Below are 18,590 nucleotides of genomic sequence, written 5' to 3'. Positions count from 1 at the left end.
CTTAGAAGGACATAAAATTTAGAAGGACATGGCCCCTAGTGCCCTGGTCTAGTTGACATGGTGGTGTCAGGGCAATGGTTGGACTCGATGAGCCCAGAGGTCTCTTCCAACCTGATTGATTTTGTGATTCTGTGAAAATCAACTCTCCACTCTTTAATATCATCATCTGTCCCCAGCATTAAGAACTGTGCTGTCACATTAATAAGCCAAATTACCAGAAGCGCTGCTGATCCACTACATCTCGCAGTGCTCGACTCTACATTTCGTAGTCCTCATTGATGTTTGCTTTTTAGGGCATACTTAAAAAAAAAAATCTCCTAGTCCCCCAAACAGCAAGCACACGCTATCTTATTCAGAGCTACTACACAAAAAAGAAGAAAAATAGCTTTGAGGCACAACTTTAACATTTTAGAGACGTCACTTAAGTTATCAGAAGTCATCTTGGCTGGCTAAGCCCAGCACCTTCTGAAAGCAGCTCCCCTCCTGCAGCTCTAATCCATGCCGACTGGAAAAGCCTTTGGGTGTCTATCAGTACAATTTCAGCCTTAATTGCAGAGTGCTATTAAGTAACACTATTGTTCCCTGAAAAAGCCTGTCGAGTTATTTATTAGGAAAGGATTTGGCGGATTGAGCCAAACTGCCAAACCTTTGATAAACTGAAACCTCATTTTCCCTGTGATCTCAGTGAAACAGATTTTTCTTCCTTAATGCTTTGAAATCTGAAGTCTAAGTAGTTGTCACTAAGTGATGATGACAAAGGGCTATTTTCCTGCCACTCAGAAAAACTGAAATTTTGCTAGTCTTTGCAGTGAAAAATAATCTGGCCAAAGCAACAAGGTAGGTAACTAGCGATAGGACAAGAGGTCACAGCCTCAAGCTTCGCCAGGGGAGGTTCAGGTTGGACATTAGGAAGCATTTCTTCTCAGAAAGGGTCATTAGCCATTGGAAGGGGCTGCCCAGGGAGGTGCTGGAGTCACCATCTCTGGAGGGGTTTAAGAAAAGACTGGACATGGCACTTAGTGCCCTGGTCTAGTTGACGTGGTGGTGTCAGGGCAATGGTTGGACTCGATGATCCCAGAGGGCTCTTCCAACCTCATTGATTGATTGATTTTGTGCCTGCAGTAGGCAGTACAGTCAGTTATCTTTCATCTCAGGGGACTATAGAAAACATAATACAGCATCCCTGCTTTATGAGTTGGGGACCACAGAGAAAAGAACCAAAAGCCTTTTTTTTGGCCCCTAACTTTCTTAATTGCCATTTATTCTGATACACTCTCATGGCACACGAGAGCAGAGCTGCCCTTCATCATAGCCTCACCCTCCCAATAAGGCACAAACCCATGGAAAGCTTTTCCTGAAACTGCCACGAGTCAGGACCACACATGTCCCATGGATTCCCTGATGTCTCGTAGAGTCACACTACAGCCTGGCACAGGTGCTAGCCCGCTGCTGGCCACCACAAGCCCAGACCTGGCTAAACTCACATCAGGAATGAGTCCCTCAGACCTGCCACCTGCCATAACAAGGAACTGGCCCACAATGAGGATTTCTAGATGACATTTCAATCCAGATTGCTCCTGCTTTTACCAGCAGCAGAGAAGCTGGAGACCAAACACCACTTTGGTACCGCTAGAGAGGAGAGTTCCCAGCAGGACAACCAGTTTAGTCCATCAGAACACGTAGCATTAAGTGACAATTCAACTTCCAGACCATTGCATTCTTTAAACATTTTTAATTATAAACATTTTTCCCCCCCTCATCATTGTAGAAACGTCTCTTCCACTCAGTGCCTGCTGGGACGATTATTGCGTTTCCAAATGACTCAGAGATGTCACTTGTGGTTGATCTATTCAGCATCCCGTGATGAATCTTCAAGTAACTGTCATGAAGACAAGTGTTAATAGATGGATTTCCCTTCCTACGCCACTCTGCACAGGACAGTATCGACCCTGATGGGCTCGCTCTGTTTCCATACAAGGAGGTGCTTTTCACTGCCAACAGCTAATTCCTAAGCAAATTCTTTTCAAATGTTAATTACAGTAGAACATGGTTGAATTTTACTGACCCCATCAAATTTGACAGGCAACTTCTCATCTTACCCAGAGCCACTTAAAAGGAAAGTAAAGTTGAATATATCTTCAGGCTAAAATATTTGTTAGTCTAAAAACCTGCAATTTCCCTTGTATGTATTTATGCTGATAACAGGTTCAGGACAGTAATTACTGGGCTTGTAAATACAAGCAAATATCAGGTCTCAGGGCCAAAGGCCAAAACAAGAGCGTGTCTGGTGTTCAGGAAGACTGGTAACTTATTGTTACTCAATGACACAGAAAAAAGATTTTATTCCTAGATCAAGGCAAAGTACAAGACAAGAAGTTGCTTGAAGATCAGGCAGTAATATTTTTAAGAGTGGGCTCTTGGAGTTGATCCCTCCTCTTTGCTCCTTTGGGAGCAGAAGACCTGCAGGTTCCTTCCTACCAGACAGCAGCAAGGACCTGGGATATTTATTCTTCCTGACCAGCTTCTTCCAAGCCTTGCCCACCCTGGTGTACCTCCAGCTATTTGGGCATGCAGGAAGGCCACCTTCCCCTGATGGGCTGACTGCAGCACTTGTCCCGAGCTGTGCACCAGCCATGGTGAGGGCAGTGTTTGACCCACAGCAAGGGTCAGACAGAGCATCCCTTTTCGTTTATATTTTTTAAGCAAACTTGTCCTCCAGTCACCTGCCCATTTACCATCACCATCCCACTGGGCTGTGAAGCCTCAATATGGCAAATCCTGCAGGAAACACGAGTGGGATAACTGGGAAGCGAGTGCCCTGGATGAGAGCCAGGTTGCACAACACTTCCTTATCAAAGTCCTCCTGCCATGATTCACAAGATCTCTCTGTGGCTGAGGATTACAGAAGAGGAAAGATGGAGAAGGTCAGTACAACTAGGACTAGAGGTGCATCGCGTCTCATTTCCAGACCTGAATGAGTTCAGAGTAGGAACAAGACACTGAGATGGTTCATTCCCGTTTGGAAGAGGTGACCTAGGAACATGTCAGCTTCTTCCATCTAGAGCCTGCATCAAGGATTTGCAGTCTGCAGACAGAAGGTACAGCCCTTACATAACTGGAGAGGTCTATGACCTACACCAGAACAGGCTGGACCTAATGGTTCTTCTGACATTAAAATCCATTAAACAGCCCCAGGGGTGCAGTGGGTACACCAGGGACACTTCAGCACTACATGCAACTAGGACAAGAAATATCTCACAACCCAATGGCAGTGGGTGGCCCAGGTCCTAACTGGTCCAGGTGGGCCAGTACATGCCTTTCCCCGCCCCCAGGTGTGCCCAGAGCACTGGTCACACATGCAGCCCTCCCACCACAACCCGCAGCAGGACTCTACAAAGCCAGAAAAGTTTCTCCAGGGGTTCACCCACAGGCATCTGTATTTCATGTAGGAGGAGAGTGCCAGAATTTCCCCTCCTTTTTCTCCATCTCTGGAACAAGCTTCTCTGCGCACTGCCCCTAAACCACCCAACGTCCCTGATGCTCAGAGCACCCCACGCTCTCTGGCTGCCTCCAAACCCTCTCCTGTGCCTCAGGGTGACAGAACAAACCCCAAAAATCTCAACTACAGTCCTGCCCTGTGCTTAACCCACATCTTCTACCTTTCCACTGGAGAAAGCTCCCTGCTGCTCCCTCTGAAGCACTACGCCCGTTATTTTGACAGATGTAACACAAGCCTGTCCAATAAATCTTACTCAAACTAGCCTCGCAGCTGAAGCGCAGTAGCTGCATGACACACTGCAATGGAAACAATTAATGGTTGACAAACATCTAAAAACAAACAGGACATGATACTGCTGTAAACAGCTTCTCACATCTGGTCATTGCTGCCCCACAGGAGTTCACATGAGGTCAGCTACGAGCTGCTGCCCCGTTCACAGGGTTCTCCCTCCCTGTGTGCAGCACAGGGCAGCTTGTTCCTGCTGCCATCCATCCCCACTCCTCTTTGCTCCCAGCTTCTGGAAGAAGAGTTGCAGGAATTGAGGTCACATCATGGGGACAGCAGTGAAGATGGACACAGTGATGGGTAGAGGTGGCTCAGAAGACACAGCCACTACTTTCTCCAATGAGCTTGAGAAGCTCCAGTGCTTTTCCAATGGGTTGTATTTCAAAGGGGGAAACTGCTGTGAATGTTGTGATGTTGGTTAAGCCTGATGCCACCTTGTCAACCCATCCGCAGCACAGCCACCCCACCAACCACAGGGATGAGGTTCTCCATGTCCCCACCAGTATGACCAGCCCAAAGGCAGTCCCTCCAGGGACACCCTGGGGAAACATGACAGATTTTGGACACATCTCGTGGCTTTGCCTGCCATTATGCTAGGGGGAAGCAGTGAAGTATTTTCCAGGAAGATCCAGAGAACAGATTTTAAGTAGGACCCTACGAGCCAACCCCATCTCCCCATCACCTCTCAAAGAAGCCAAATGTTGCTGCTCCATCCTGCATGTTTGGGACACACCAGCCCTCAGCCTTGTTCTTGTATGGTTCTCTCCTAACATTTCCCAGTCAAACCAGGGCAAACTTCTTGTGTGTTGAGCACTGAAGGAAAGCCCTTGCCCCCCGCACCACGCTTGCATTCAGGGCTCTGGAGTAAGCACAGTGACACTATTTCCTCAACGCATTTCTTCAGCTTCACATGTGGAACAGATTAGTGGCCACATCCACCCCACACACACTCCTCACTCCTCTGGGTGTTTTCCACAAGCTCCTTGATGTTTGGCAGCGGCTGGATGTGACTTTTTGTTCCCTCCACTGTTACGCTACAAAAACCTGAGTGACCCTTCCAAACAAAGACAAGCAGGGATGCTCCATTTCTATGTCCTTTTGTTTCTCGTGGGCGTTTTCTCCCCAGGCTCCCTTTGATCCGAGCTGGGATTCAACCCCTCCAGCCACAGCACACTGGTCCAGCAGTTTCTTTTTAGACAGTGACAAAGACCCAAACCTCAAACCCTGTGTAAGCGCAGCGCCTGTCCCCCGAGCAAAGGGACAAGCTCTGTTGTGGGTCACATCAACGTACCCACCAAGGGAAGGGGTGGGGGAAGCTGGCAGGGTGAGGAGGCAGAGCTCCAAACCCGCTGTCCTGCCTCTGCCTACAGCCAGTTTAATGCCTGGGTGTCACCCAGCATTTGGTACTAGGCACAGAGGACAAATAATTATCAGCAGAGAAAGGCAGGACCTTGGCAGAGCAATTAATGCAGCTTCCTGCACAAGTTAATCAAAGTCCTAACTCCTCTCCTGTTTTGCATCCACAACAACTTTTATTTCTCCCTTTTTTGGCTGGGATTTAAGTTTGTCTTTGCTATACTTTGATTTCTTCTCATTTACCAGACCTTTGTATTAGCCTTTGGCTTCTCCCTTTGCTTCCCCGAGTCTGTATTTTCATTTTTTTCCCCCCCTTTTTATGCTTTGGGGTTCATCATCTTTCCAGTCCCTGCTGACACACCTTTCCTCCTTGCCATGAGCCTTTTGAAGTGTCTTGTTCTTCCCTGAAGCAGGAGAAATCTCACCCAGATCCCACACATTTCCACCTCCAGACAGAGTGCCCATGGATAACATGGTCCCATACTTATTTAAATCCCAGGGCTGGAGCAGTGCTGGTGGCTGTGCACAGCCCTGGGGGCTCCTGGCTGCTTCGAGCCTTGTCTGGAACAACCCTCCTTCTCCCCCAAAAAGTCAAGAGATGCATTTGAAGGTCTCAGCTTCTTGAAGAGAAGGAAAGTCACTCTTGGTGGCATTAAGGAGGTGCATGGAGCATCAAGACACATAGCTACCAAGGACCGATGCTCTCCAGGTACGGCTGCACCTTGGACAGAAGGGTCTGGCTTTCCTGCTCCACAAGACACAGCTTTGGCCACGCTAGGTACGTTTTCAACTCTCAGTTCAACCTCTGGCCCCAGGCTACTAGAAACAAGTGCACAGTAAGTGGTTTTTGCAAGAGCAGCCAAAAGCATCTGACAGGCATTATCTTCCAGCCCAAACCTTAAGATGCCATTATCTCCATCAATGAAGTTTCTCCCGATGACCAGCAGAGCCAAGCAAAGCTACTGATCCCGTAGGTAAAGCCAAAGCCCAGGAACATCCCTCTCCCAAAGGAAAAAGCACCAGCTTTTGTGACATGAAGATTTTTCCCCAGCACATCACCAGTTTGAAACACTGGTCTCCATTTCCAAGGCTGATGTGCTGACAGTGGTCACAGCCTGTGGAATCCCACTGGCTCCCAGGGTCTGCAGCACAGCTACAGCCAGGGTTTCCATCCCGCCCCGTTTTATAAACAAGAATTTAAAACTGCTGCAACATTAACAACCGTGTGCCTACGGCAAGTTGCAAAACAGGTTCCCATTTTATCTCAAAAGCTTCTGGTCTCAACGCGAGTCATCGAAAGCATCAGCGGAGCTTTGCACGAGCATGTGCAGGCAGAGTTTTAGACATATACTCAAAATATTATTATGAACACTGATCTTTTTCGAGACCTACTTCTTGCTTGCTTCCCGTGCTGGCTATGACAGTGCACACAAGGGTAGAAGCTTGCTTTTTCCACCAAAAAAAGCCTGCTCAGCGACTCCTCTGCACACCCTCCAGCCACACAGCCTCAGCTTCACCATTAGCCCTTCGCGGGAAGTTCAGACCAACATTTGGAGGCATCGGGCAGTCAGTGCTTTGCCTTCTGATCCCACTGAAAGTCTAGTTTTCAGGCAGACCCAGCCCACCCCACCCAACATCCAAGCCTCTTTCAGGGCCCACAGGACGACTGATGAAATCAGTGGCTCTTCCCATTCCCCTTCCCAACCCATCCCATCCCTCCCCTCCAGGCAGCAGAGCCTCCATCCATGGTTTCAATCAAACCACGCACACCAGGGGACAGCACCTGCTCAAATCATTTACAAAACTGTTTGAAATAAGTTATTACAACTTGCACACAGAGATGTGGCTTAGAAATTGGACTTCTGGCTTTACGACAGGAAGAGGGAAGGCAGAACCACGAGATGCATTTTTTAAATGTTTGATAGGAACAAATTTGGGAGTGGTTTATCAGGCATATGCACGGCACGTGGCCTCTTGGGTACGTACGTTTTTCTCATGGCTGAATCCTTTATTGAGGTTTTCATTTTGGACTGTGCAGCCTTTGAAGCTGCCAGCTGAGGCTGCTCAGCAGGAGGATGTGTTCAGGACCCAGAACCTGGGGGAGCTTAACCCGCTTTGTCAGAGAAACCCACATCACAGGCGTCCCAAATGCCACTTCCATCATCTCATAATCCTTCAGCGCAGGATGCCACAGCTTTTAACACAGGAATAGTCATGCTCATGTGGGAGGTTTATCTCTAGCCACTTTAGGTCTTTATGGAAGCTTCTTCATGGAGAGAAGGTTTTCCTTCTCTAAAGGGTATTTTTGAACACTGACCACAACTGAAACAAGAAGGCAATAACTCCCTGGACTTTTTCTAGCTGTTTCAAGCGTTCACACTGCCACTTAAGACTCAAGCTAAAAATGGGAACACTCCCAGAAATCTGTACTTCTAATAAATAATTCCACTCTGGAGCTCCCTTCTCCAAATCCCTGGTTACCCTTTCTGGATTAGCACCCAGGAGGAGATAGCTTTTACATCAAGCTGCAGCTTGGATGTTCACATTCATACGACCACAAACACCAACCTTCACCCCAGCATCTTTACTTTCCATAAGGAATCATAAACCACCCCGAAAAGCAGGGTTCATAGCAGGGTGGATGGGGAGAGGATGCTGCTGGGCTTTCAGTCCCAGACCCGGTGCAAGCAGAGGCAGCTGCCTTCTTCCATCCTCTCTGTCAAAAGGTAGCATTGCTTTGTGGTATTGCAGCCTTTCTGTACAAATAAATCTTGGTTTAAGCACTGCTGAAATGTTATGTAAACAGCTTCCAAGAGAAACAGCATGTTTTCACTGTTGATTATGTCTGAGCCGCTTGTACACACGAGCAAGTTCCTAAGAACTGCAGAGAGCTACAGCCTTAAATAGCCCAGATTTTTCCTGTCAAGCCCACTAGCCTCAGTGAAGTTAGTCCAGGGATGACTTTGGTCCAAGAACAAACAATGTTTCACAGTGAGGCAAAGCTCAAAGCCATTGGTAAGGCATTTGGGACACCACCAAAATTAGGATCACCAAAGGAGAAGTCAGACAGTATCATTTCAGCAGAGGTTGGTTTGGGCTGTCCCCACGCACAAACCGTCACTGATGTGCTGGTCGCTTGGCTATGTCTAAGCTCATGGGGTTTCCCAGCAGTGCTGTGAACATGCCCCAATCCTAATGCCGCTGCCTGTCACTCCAGCCATGAGTGGGACGTCGTTACCTTTTCCTTGCAAAATCCACCAGCCACTGCCTGGTTTGTGGTTCAGCTCCGGCTGAGCCTCCGGCCTGGGTCTCAAACACCTCCAGCTTCACCTCAGGCTGGCCCATGTCCCCAGGACAGCGGCTGTCCCCTCTCCACAGCTGCAATTTTCCTCAAGGTTTCACAAAACCTTTCTGGCAACATCTGGATGTGCAGATTACACAATATGATATATCAACGCACAACATCCTCACACCCTTCATCAGGGCACACGGAAAGAGCCACGCAAGTAAAGCCAGATTCATTTCTCCAAAAATCATCCTCACACAGAGCTTCTCAACCCAGACAGAAAACAAAGAACATTTACCCCAGCACTGTGCTGGACTCCAGTTACATTTGCACGCAGATATTTTAAATCCCACCCCACAGTGGAAACCAGTAGCACTCTTACCATTTAACTGCACTACAGCAGATACACGGGCTGTGGTTTGGCAGCTGGAGAGTCCCCTTGCCCCAAGCCCAGCTACTGCCAGACCCAGCTGCCCAAAAGTCTGCGAGCCATGCCTGTTCACCAGTGCAACACCTACACAACAACTTCCAAAACCTCTTTGGATGAGAAACCACCTCACACAACACGAGGCACTGGTATCCCCAGCCCGCTCAGCCACAGCTGCTGGTCCCTGCCTGCACCCCACGGCAGCGAGCTCTGCCCAGGCTGCCTGGCCATGCTGCCTTTCTGTGCCTTTATAAAACCCCATTACCACCAAAATTCTCCGTGCCAGATGCAGCACAAGCCTGGACCTGCCAGCAGGCTTGCAGGAAAACAAACAGGGGGAAAATGTGAGCAGTTACTCTAAGTTTGTGGTCAGGGAAATCTTTTCGACAGGGAAACTTCACCATCCTGCTGATGGGCTGGCTCCAGAATATTTGTGCCTCTGCTAAATAAAGTTGCTGCCATACCAAAAGCATCTGAAAGGACAGTTTTGGCCCAAACTTCTGATTATTTTTAACTTGGGCCACTTCTCCAAGAGCCCTTCCTTTCTCACAGCAAGGACAAGAGGGACGGGACTCCAACCTGATGCTTTGCTTGCTTTTGGAGTGCAACTCCATCCCTATCTACAGTGATGGGGACACCTTGACAGGCTGAGCTTCACCAGCCAAAGCAAGGAGCACTTGTCCTACCAGGGTGCACATCCAGCACGTCAGGGACCTTTCCAGGATGGGGAAAAATTAGCAAAATCAGCTCTTTCTCACCCTGGTGCTACCATGGCAGCTCTCCTGAACGGTCCCCAGTCTTTTTAACACATACAGTTGAAAATGGAGCCGAGTAATTCTCTATTGCAGCAAACAGCAGAGATTAATTCACATTTCCCATAGGGAATCCAATCTCCTAAAGCATCGCTGCTGCCCAGCCCCACAGTGGGGTTTTCACACTGTCCAAAGGCAAAGGCTGCCCAGGGAAGCAGGGTTTGGGTTTTCACTTCACCCCCCTCCCCAGCCATCTCTCCTTGCTGTGCAACCCGGCAGCGTATCTGCATTTACGAAGCAGAGCGTTATGCTCACCAGATGCTCCCCGATAACACTGGGGCTCATTACAAGTAATACTTTTATCTTGCATGAGTTCACCAAAAAAAAAAATCATATGAGGGAGCCTGTAAAACATGTTAGCTGCCTAATTTATAAAGACATGTTAGGCTTTAAAAATACCTATGGGGACAGGCAAAGTTGTGAATAATTGCTGTGAGCATATTGGGATTTCAACCCAAGCCACAAGAGCCAAGACACTGCAGTTGTAGCCTAACTCACATTTGCTGAGGAGACATTCTGTTCAGCTCATGGCTCAAATTGGGCCAAAACACAGCACTTCATTTTTATTACCCAGATCCCAACATGAATCCTGAGCTACAGGAGTCACCTTTGGAACAAGTGTAAGTGTCCACGTTTGTCACCTCCGTGGCAAAGGCAAGTCCTGTAATCTGTGTCAAACCCAGAACTGAAAAAATATCACTGAATTAAAACCCATTAATGTTTGTCCCAAGTATTTGCTAACCACATAGCATCCTCCAAGCAAGGAGCTCTAAAGCCAAGGTGACATACAGCATCCTTTAAAACCAGGCAGGTACCCCCGAGGGCAGGGTAGCATCCTTGCCACACACAGGACACCAGCACCACCCTGAGCAGGGGAAGAGCAACTTTTCAGGCATCCTTTTCCAAAATACAGCTGGAGAAGAGTGGTTTCAAGCACAGATCATCCCTACTAGGTCCATCACAGCCTCTCGTTCCCTGGAGGTGACAGCTCTGCAGCAGGTTACACACAATGACTTCCCAAGCATCCCTCCCTGCTTCTCACTGTGGGTGAGCTCTGTCCCATCCTCTGCCTTCCCAGCTAACCTGCCAAAGCCTGCATTAAAAATTAAGGATATTTTTTCTGTAATGAGAAGGATTTTTCAGTAGAAACAGCTCAGCTTTTCCCTCTGTGTCAGCTGTTAGAGGAAATTGCAATAACGAGCTCAGAAGGTCAAACCCAGAGCTAAGCACGGGCCAGATAAGCAATCTCTCAAGCATGGCTTTGAAAGCCCTTGTGAAACGAGAAGGCTTTCCAGTTGCCAAGCTGTCTGTATTTACCTAGTGAGCTAAACCACCGTTACCCTGTTTGTAAAGAAAAAGAGCACCAGGATTTCAAGTCCAGCACTGCCACAACTCAGGAGCTGTGATCCCACCTCCCCTTTGCACCCCTAGGTGCCCCAGCACCCCGTCACACAGCAGAGCTCACTGGTGTTAGCGACGGTGCTTTTCACCAGCATTACACTAAACCACATCGATCTGCCATCCCATTACCCTGTTCCATTTATTTTCTGTCTCAGGCTGCAAGCAAACATCTTTAGGCACTTGTGTTGTTCAAGGGTTAAAATATTTGCTGCTCACACACCTGATGAGGTTAAGACAGAGATTTTGGTGCTGATTAATCATTAGCAGTAGTTTCCTCAGCTTTTCTTGCAGAACAGTAGCTAAAAAAGGTCATACCAAGACTGGCTCCTCTGGAAGCCTTGTCTGATGCTTACAATACTTAAAACAGCACATCAATGCAAGTGCAAAAGCAGCTCTTTTTGGGATAATTTAAATAGAATTAACCTCCACATAGGGCCATATTAAGTGAAGCAAAGTTTGGGTAAGACAATGCACCTTGCAGAAAGCCACATGCTTTGAACCTGAACGTGGCCGTGGATTTGTACTCAGGCCCTGAGCTGCAAACTGGGGCTTGAAGAAACGGGAACCTGGGAACAATTCCACCGCGGTGTCTGCGATGGCACCCCTGGAAGACCTGTACAATGCTGATCCCGGCTTCTTAGAAGGTAGTTTCTTAGGTTAACCTCTTAAGACCCAATTAATTTTTTCATGCATCGCTCCGAACGCCTCTCCCTCTGCTTTTTGGAAAGACAGCGGCATCAGATTTTCCAGCAGGAAAAGTCTTCTGTGTAACAAACATTTGACTTCAGCAATGTGCTAAAGAAGTGCAAAGGGTCACGGGAGCTTTGAGATGACATCAGCCTCTTTACTATTAATCCTGTGTTGAATATTATCCAGGAGAGAGTAATTTTTAATGGGGCCCTGGTTCATCTTGTTTAAACTTGCACATACCTGAGCTACTTTTAGGCCTAAACCCACAGAAAAGAAAATAATGCAGCTTGGCTTTAGTGCAAGCAAGAGAAGTGCTAATTCCACCTTCTTTTATCTCCGTGTTTACTCTGTACTACTGAGTAAATACACAAAAATGGAGATTGTTACATTAAGGCACACCTAATAATACTACACCATTCTTAATGCCAATTAACTCTGGGGCCTGTCAACATTGCAATCACTCAGAGCACACTTCAGATAACACAGCTGATAGAGTAAGTGAAAAAAAAAGCGTAGTGTGATCAGCAGCTATAGGAAAGGCTGAGCTTCAACAAGGGAAATTAAAACATTTATCAGCACACAGCATCTTTGTTCCGCAGGTCTCCAGGGCTTTATCGATAACTAACCAAGCTCAATCACCCCCACGCTGTTATTAAATATTACGCTTCACACGTACAAGAGGTGAGCCCCAAACATCAGGAAAGAAACTGAGAAACCCCATTTCAGTGCTAAGGTTGCAGCTTATCCCAGATATACAAATAAAACCAGGTGTAAAGGAACTGAGCAGCCGGACTAGGCTTGCCCAGCAAGTCATGGTGAGAGGTAAGGAGGGAACCAGGCATCCTACCCCTGGCATGGCTCAGAGCTGGCTTGGGTCTTACTCCACACGAGCAGAAACTGCCAAAGGAGACAACCATTTGTCTGAGCGAAGGACCAACATCCAGCCCATGTAAAGGATGCCATTGCTGCCCGTAGAGATGGGTTTTCTCTGCTAGGATGTGTGTTACACAGGTTTCCAGCCCGTTTATTAGTATTGTACAGACATAACTCTCTGATGTGACCCAAAAAAAACCTACAGAAAGTGTAAAGTTATATTATTAATCAAAAGAGGCTTTAAAATTCATTTTTTGTTACAACCATCTGTCTGCTAGTAATGGCAAAGAGCCTCCCATGAGACTAGTGTTTGGGTCTGACACCAATGTCCAGTTACACAGCCAGACACCAACAGAAGCCAGTGCCAGAGAGGAGACACGGGTCCATGGTTCACAATCCTGCTCCCAAATAAATCATGAGATGCCCAAATCTGACCAAGAGAAACCTACAGTCAAGCGGGGAACTCCACAAGCGAGAGGCTGCAGGAGCCTGAACTGCTCAGCAGTTCAAGAGGGAGCTTTTAATTTTCATGCTCTAAATTAAGTCATCAGGTTGGTTATTTCTGAGATGGAAGGTATGATCTTCCTTTCTAAATATACGCGTGGAAGGCTGCCAGGGGGAGCGCGGGCCTCCAAAACCAACAGGCAATTCAGCTTTCAGGAGAAGAGAAGCCCTCGGAGACCTCGGGAGCTGTTTGAAAGGTCTTTTTCATGGCAGGGAGAGTAGACCTCGGTAGGCTTTGCAGATCAGGAGAGCCTCTGTTTCTGATGTAAACTGAAAAGCGACAGAGCCTTCAAAGCAGAGCAGACGTGTGTAAGCAGAGCAGCCCTGCAGTTCAAACAAGCCACAGCACTCTGGATTCAACAGCCTCCCGTTAATGAGCGGGATGGTGCCCCGAGGAGAAAGTGAGGAGCTGGCGATGCTCACCGCGCCTTTGGATCGCGCTCCCACCTTTGATTGAATTAGCTCAGCTCGTTTTAAACCTGTTTAAGGCAAGACCACAACGTTGCACATGGTCATTAGTTACCCAAGGGGACGGGACCCATCTGACAGGTGCTCCAGACTGCGACAAAGACTGACCTCCGAGGAACGGCTGAGGGAGCTGGGGGTGTTTAGCCTGGAGAAGAGGAGGCTCAGAGGTGACCTTAGTGCAGTCTACAACTGCCTGAAGGGAGGTTGTAGCGCAGTGGGAGTCGGCCTCTTCTCCCAGGCAACCAGCGCTAGGACAAGAGGACACAGCCTCAAGCTTGGCCAGGGGAGGTTCAGGTTGGACATTAGGAAGCATTTCTTCTCAGCAAGGGTCATTAGCCATTGGAAGGGGCTGCGCCCAGGGAGGTGGTGGAGTCACCATCTCTGGAGGGGTTTAAGAAAAGACTGGCCATGGCACTTAGTGCCCTGGTCTAGTTGCCATGGTGGTGTCAGTGCAATGGTTGGACTCTATGATCCCAGAGGGCTCTTCCAACCTCATTGATTCTGTGATTCTGTGAAAACCCACCGGGGCTTTGCTGGAGGAAGGCTGGGGCTCCTCACCAGGGTGGAATGATTTGGGAGCCAGTGCAAACACCCACAGCGGCACTGCCCAAGTCCTGGGACCCACAATACGAGGGGCAAGACAGTGCTGTGTGCACTGTAGGAAGCCCTACAAAGCACAACCCCCAGCTATTTCCCTCTCCCATCAACCCCAAAGAGTAATTAGATTAATTAGGGGAAGGTGCACTAATGCCACTTGGGCACCAGTACAACCCAGGACACCGGAATGCTCCGGACTTCAATGCACCAGAAGCAGACACGAAAATAAAACCCTCAACAAGGAACTGGTCACAAGTGCAGCATCGCGGGACGGGAGCTCCCTCCAAACATACCAGCAGCTCCGAACAAGGGTTTTCAAGTTTCATAGAAATTCCAGCTTCCAAAAGCATTTTGCCCTGAAAATCCAAGACTTTCAAACACTAAGCAGTTTCAAATTTTCCACTGGGGATCAAAAAGCATTTAGGGGAAAAAAACAGGGAGGGATTATTCAAAAAAACATTTCGATGAGGTGGGGGAACTAACCTGCAACACGTGTGCCAGGCAGAGAATTGGCTCAACGTTCAAAAATCAAACTTTTAGGAGTTGCTAAATTTAAGAAAACACCTTGTTACAACTCATAAAGGCAATTGATTAAATCACAGAATCTGACACTATGGAAAAATAAGTTATTGCTTGAGGGGGAGGGGAAGAAGATATTTTTTTTCCAAATGCAAATATAACTAGAATGATTTGTGCCAGGATTTATTTTTTTTTAAACCGGATTTATTTTTTTTTTTAAACCTGCGCTGTTTGTTCTGTGACACAGACCAAGGAAACCTGGTTTCAGCTCAGAGCTCACACTTACAGTGTAGTCACTAAGCCTCAGAACGGAAGGTCTAAAGCCAGGGGATGCCATGTGACAAGAGCAGCCCGATGGCCTCAAACCAGTAAAGCCGTGCTTGCTCAGATTAGCACTTCGGACCAGTTTTGTAAATGCAATGACTTCTGAATAAGTGTCTAAAAGTTTTCACTGGAGCCATAACAAAGTCAATCTAATTCATTTCAACAGGCTTTTCCCAGTTGCAAAGACAGGCTCACCCGTGTTTTATAGGGGAAGGAGCCTATCAGGGGAGATGCGAGTCAAAAGAGCAATACCCTTGAATTTTAAAGTCATCTGTGCTGCCTTTTATCTACGTGTTACTGAAAGCGTGAGCAGGATCATGGCAAATCAAGTTGTTTCACACCACAGAGCCATAAAAGAGCTCTCTGAGTCTTGCTGCTCTAGTTAAAGACAGCTCGGGGAGAGCAGCGACGACCCACCAGCCCGTCCCAGCAGCCTTCCCCATGCTAATCAGAAACAGCCCTATCCAACTGGGAGACTCAAACCAGTCCCCATCGCTGCTTTGCTGAATGAGCAAAACCCATCAGCACGTTTCAAGTGAAGTTTTCTTCTTTTCTATCGGGCTGGATCTAATTAGGAAAGGAACAGCACCACCAGAAAGGCTAAAATTAAACTGTCCCTTCAATTAGTGAAACATTGCTGGCAGGAAAGCGGGACCTCTGGGCCGCTGGTTTGCTGTGCCTTTGGCTTGGCTCTCCAGGAGCACCAGGCATTCCCCTGCCTTCAGACCCCGCTTGGTGGTTGGATGCTGATTTAATTAAATCAGAGTTTCAGCAACTAAATAGGTGACTTTCTGGAAAACACATGAGCAGGGACAGGCTGACTAGTCACTGCCCTAAAGCCAGAGCTGCTCCTTATCTAAGAGATGGAGAAAGAAGGCAGACAGAGGTAAAACAAGATTGCTGACCATGCCGGTGCTCCCCAGTGTCCTGAAGCTCCACCAAGCACAAAGGAGGGAGAAGGGCCAGTATGGACCAAACCTAATCTCTTCTGCCTTACCCCATAAAGGAACCTACCAACCAGCCCATGTTAAGCCAAAGGACACTCTCACACTAAAATTCATGGAGATTTCACCCAAACCCACAACAACAAGATTAACAGGTTTAATTACTAGCTCCTGGATTTGGCTGTTGCTGCCAACTCCTCAGTACAATACCACATACAGAAGTCCATCTCCAAGCACACATATGCTCATGAACATCAAAAGGCTTGGAGATGCTGCTTGGGATCGGGAAACCAAGTATTCTGATGCAAACACATCCAGCCCCATTACCCAGAGCTCAAAAGCAAGGCTCAACCAGAAATACAGCTTCTTCAGATTGGGATCCCTTGCGACATCCAGTCTTTCCTGCTTCTAATAAGATCTGGAATTGCCTTGAAAGAGCCTTTCTGAAGGTAGTTCAGAAGATCTGTTTTTAGACTTCACCTCTCTGCACACACGTCTTCACTGAAGGTCACAGGACAGGAGGTGGTGACAGCCCCATCACTGACTTCCCCTTCCCTAAGCAAGAGTCACCTCCACCTATCTCCTGCCTTGTGACAAGGACAAAGATGTCACAGGAACCATATGGGGATCATAAAATTCTAAGTATCATCTTCATTTTACAGTCCCTGGAAAAGAAGTGACTTGCCTGAAACCAGAAGTAGGATTATGGACCATAACCCATAAGTTCCCAGTTTACCCAACTGGGACATGGCTGATTCCAGGTTTCTTATCACAAATGAGCAGCTGCCCCCATCCATGCTGCAAAAAAGCTTCTGCTCAATGTTTCAAAATGAGTGACTTTAGTGAGGAATATGTCTATTTTTCCACTAAAAAAAATTCTCCCAAAAGATTGCAAAATTTATAAAAAGTGGACCCAAACAACGGTAAGAGAAGAGGCCATTCCTGCGCTCTGTTAATGGGGTGTTAAATTATCCCAATTACACGTGTTGCAATGTCACATATTTAGCTCTGTAACAAGCAGTAAAATCTTGGCATTGCTTTTGGCCAAAGGCAATTGCTTATCAAACACAGTGCCAAAGAAAAATGATAACTATTTCCTAACGCATCAGAGGAATTCTGCACTAGACGCAGAGCTTCATTAGCCAGAGAGAAATCCATTGTGATCGCGTGGTTTTCATCTATGCGGGGTCTAAGCCGGCACTGCAAGAGCACATTGTGGCAGGGAGGTCTGTGGAAAGAGGCTCCTGTTGAAAACGAGATGAGCAGAGCGCAGCCAAAGACACGTGCGCTGATGCGTGTTAATTCACTCGCGCTGCTCTTTATTATTATTTATTTAGAAAGCTCGCTGTCTGCGTTGGAGGAGCTGCAAAGAGGGAACACCAGAAGCACGGAAAGGATTTGTAAGTGTTCATTATACCATGTGAAGGATTTATAGAATCATAGAATCATTTAGGTTGGGAAAGACCCTTAAAATCATCGAGTCCAACCATTAACCTAACACTACCAAGACCACCAACGCTACCAAGTTCACCACTTCAGCAAGAAGACCGGCTGCAGAAGGAATCAGCAAAGCTGGGATAGGTGGTCACTGCACCCTGGGTGAGCACAGCAACCCTGCAGCACCAACCAAGCAGAGCCCTGCCCTTCCAAGCACCATCCCCACCTGTAAAAGGAGGAATAAAGGTGATCTGCTACCCTGAGCAACATCCAGATCTTTCCTGCATGCACGACACGTCTATTTATTCCATTTGGAGAGCCAGGAGAACTGCAATGTCCGGAGTGCTCTAAGTCACACAGGCACTCTCACATTTAGGTTACTGGCTTGTTTCAGCCTGGTTTGGAAATCCTGCAGCGACAGCTACAGCCTCCCCCAGCGCTTCAGCAGCTCCACGTCCCAACCCTGCTGGAACCTGGATGAGAAGAGCCTGCGCTGAAGGGAAAAATAACAGGGGGGGAGGAAGAAAGTTAGCTGAACTTTCTTTAACCCCAGAAAGAGTGCAAAGGGATTTCTTATTTTCTTCCCTCTGGTTTGTCCATCCCTAATTAGTATCTCAGAGAAAGCCCTGTCGGTATTTCGTAACCCTGCTAGCACAGGGAGGCTCAGCCAGGATTGCCTGGTGTTGCAGAAATTTATAACTTAGGCTCTGCCCTCCCAGCACTTCTCCCAGGCCAGACCACGGGGTGTGCCAGGGGCCAGACTGCCAGACATCAAAGCACACTTTGGCCCAAAGAGTCCTAAAAAGGTGACTTGAAACAGGATCATCTGGGAGCTGGAACGCCCTGGCCTGAAGCCAGCTCTGGGACCGTGCTGGATTGTGCCAACCACAGAGGGATGAGGACTTCACCATCCAAAGGCTGGCTCATAAATGAGATAAAGCACAACTATTGCTAGCAGTTTCCAGTGGCAACAATTCTCCAAAACTTTATCCAATTAAGCCCAAGGGTGAGAAGCTCAGCTTGGGAGGTTACACCTACCTGAGGCACACCTCCTATAGATGCAAGAGGCTGAGGTGGAGCAGGAAGGATTCAACCTGCTCCCTCCCAAAACTGTTGGTTTGGGACAGTTGCAGTTGGTTTGGGGGAACCCAAGTACTTCTGCCATCAA

This window comes from Nyctibius grandis, chromosome 11, assembly GCF_013368605.1.
Source record: "Nyctibius grandis isolate bNycGra1 chromosome 11, bNycGra1.pri, whole genome shotgun sequence".
NCBI classification, from domain to species: domain Eukaryota; kingdom Metazoa; phylum Chordata; class Aves; order Nyctibiiformes; family Nyctibiidae; genus Nyctibius; species Nyctibius grandis.
This window is presented reverse-complemented; position numbering follows the sequence as displayed.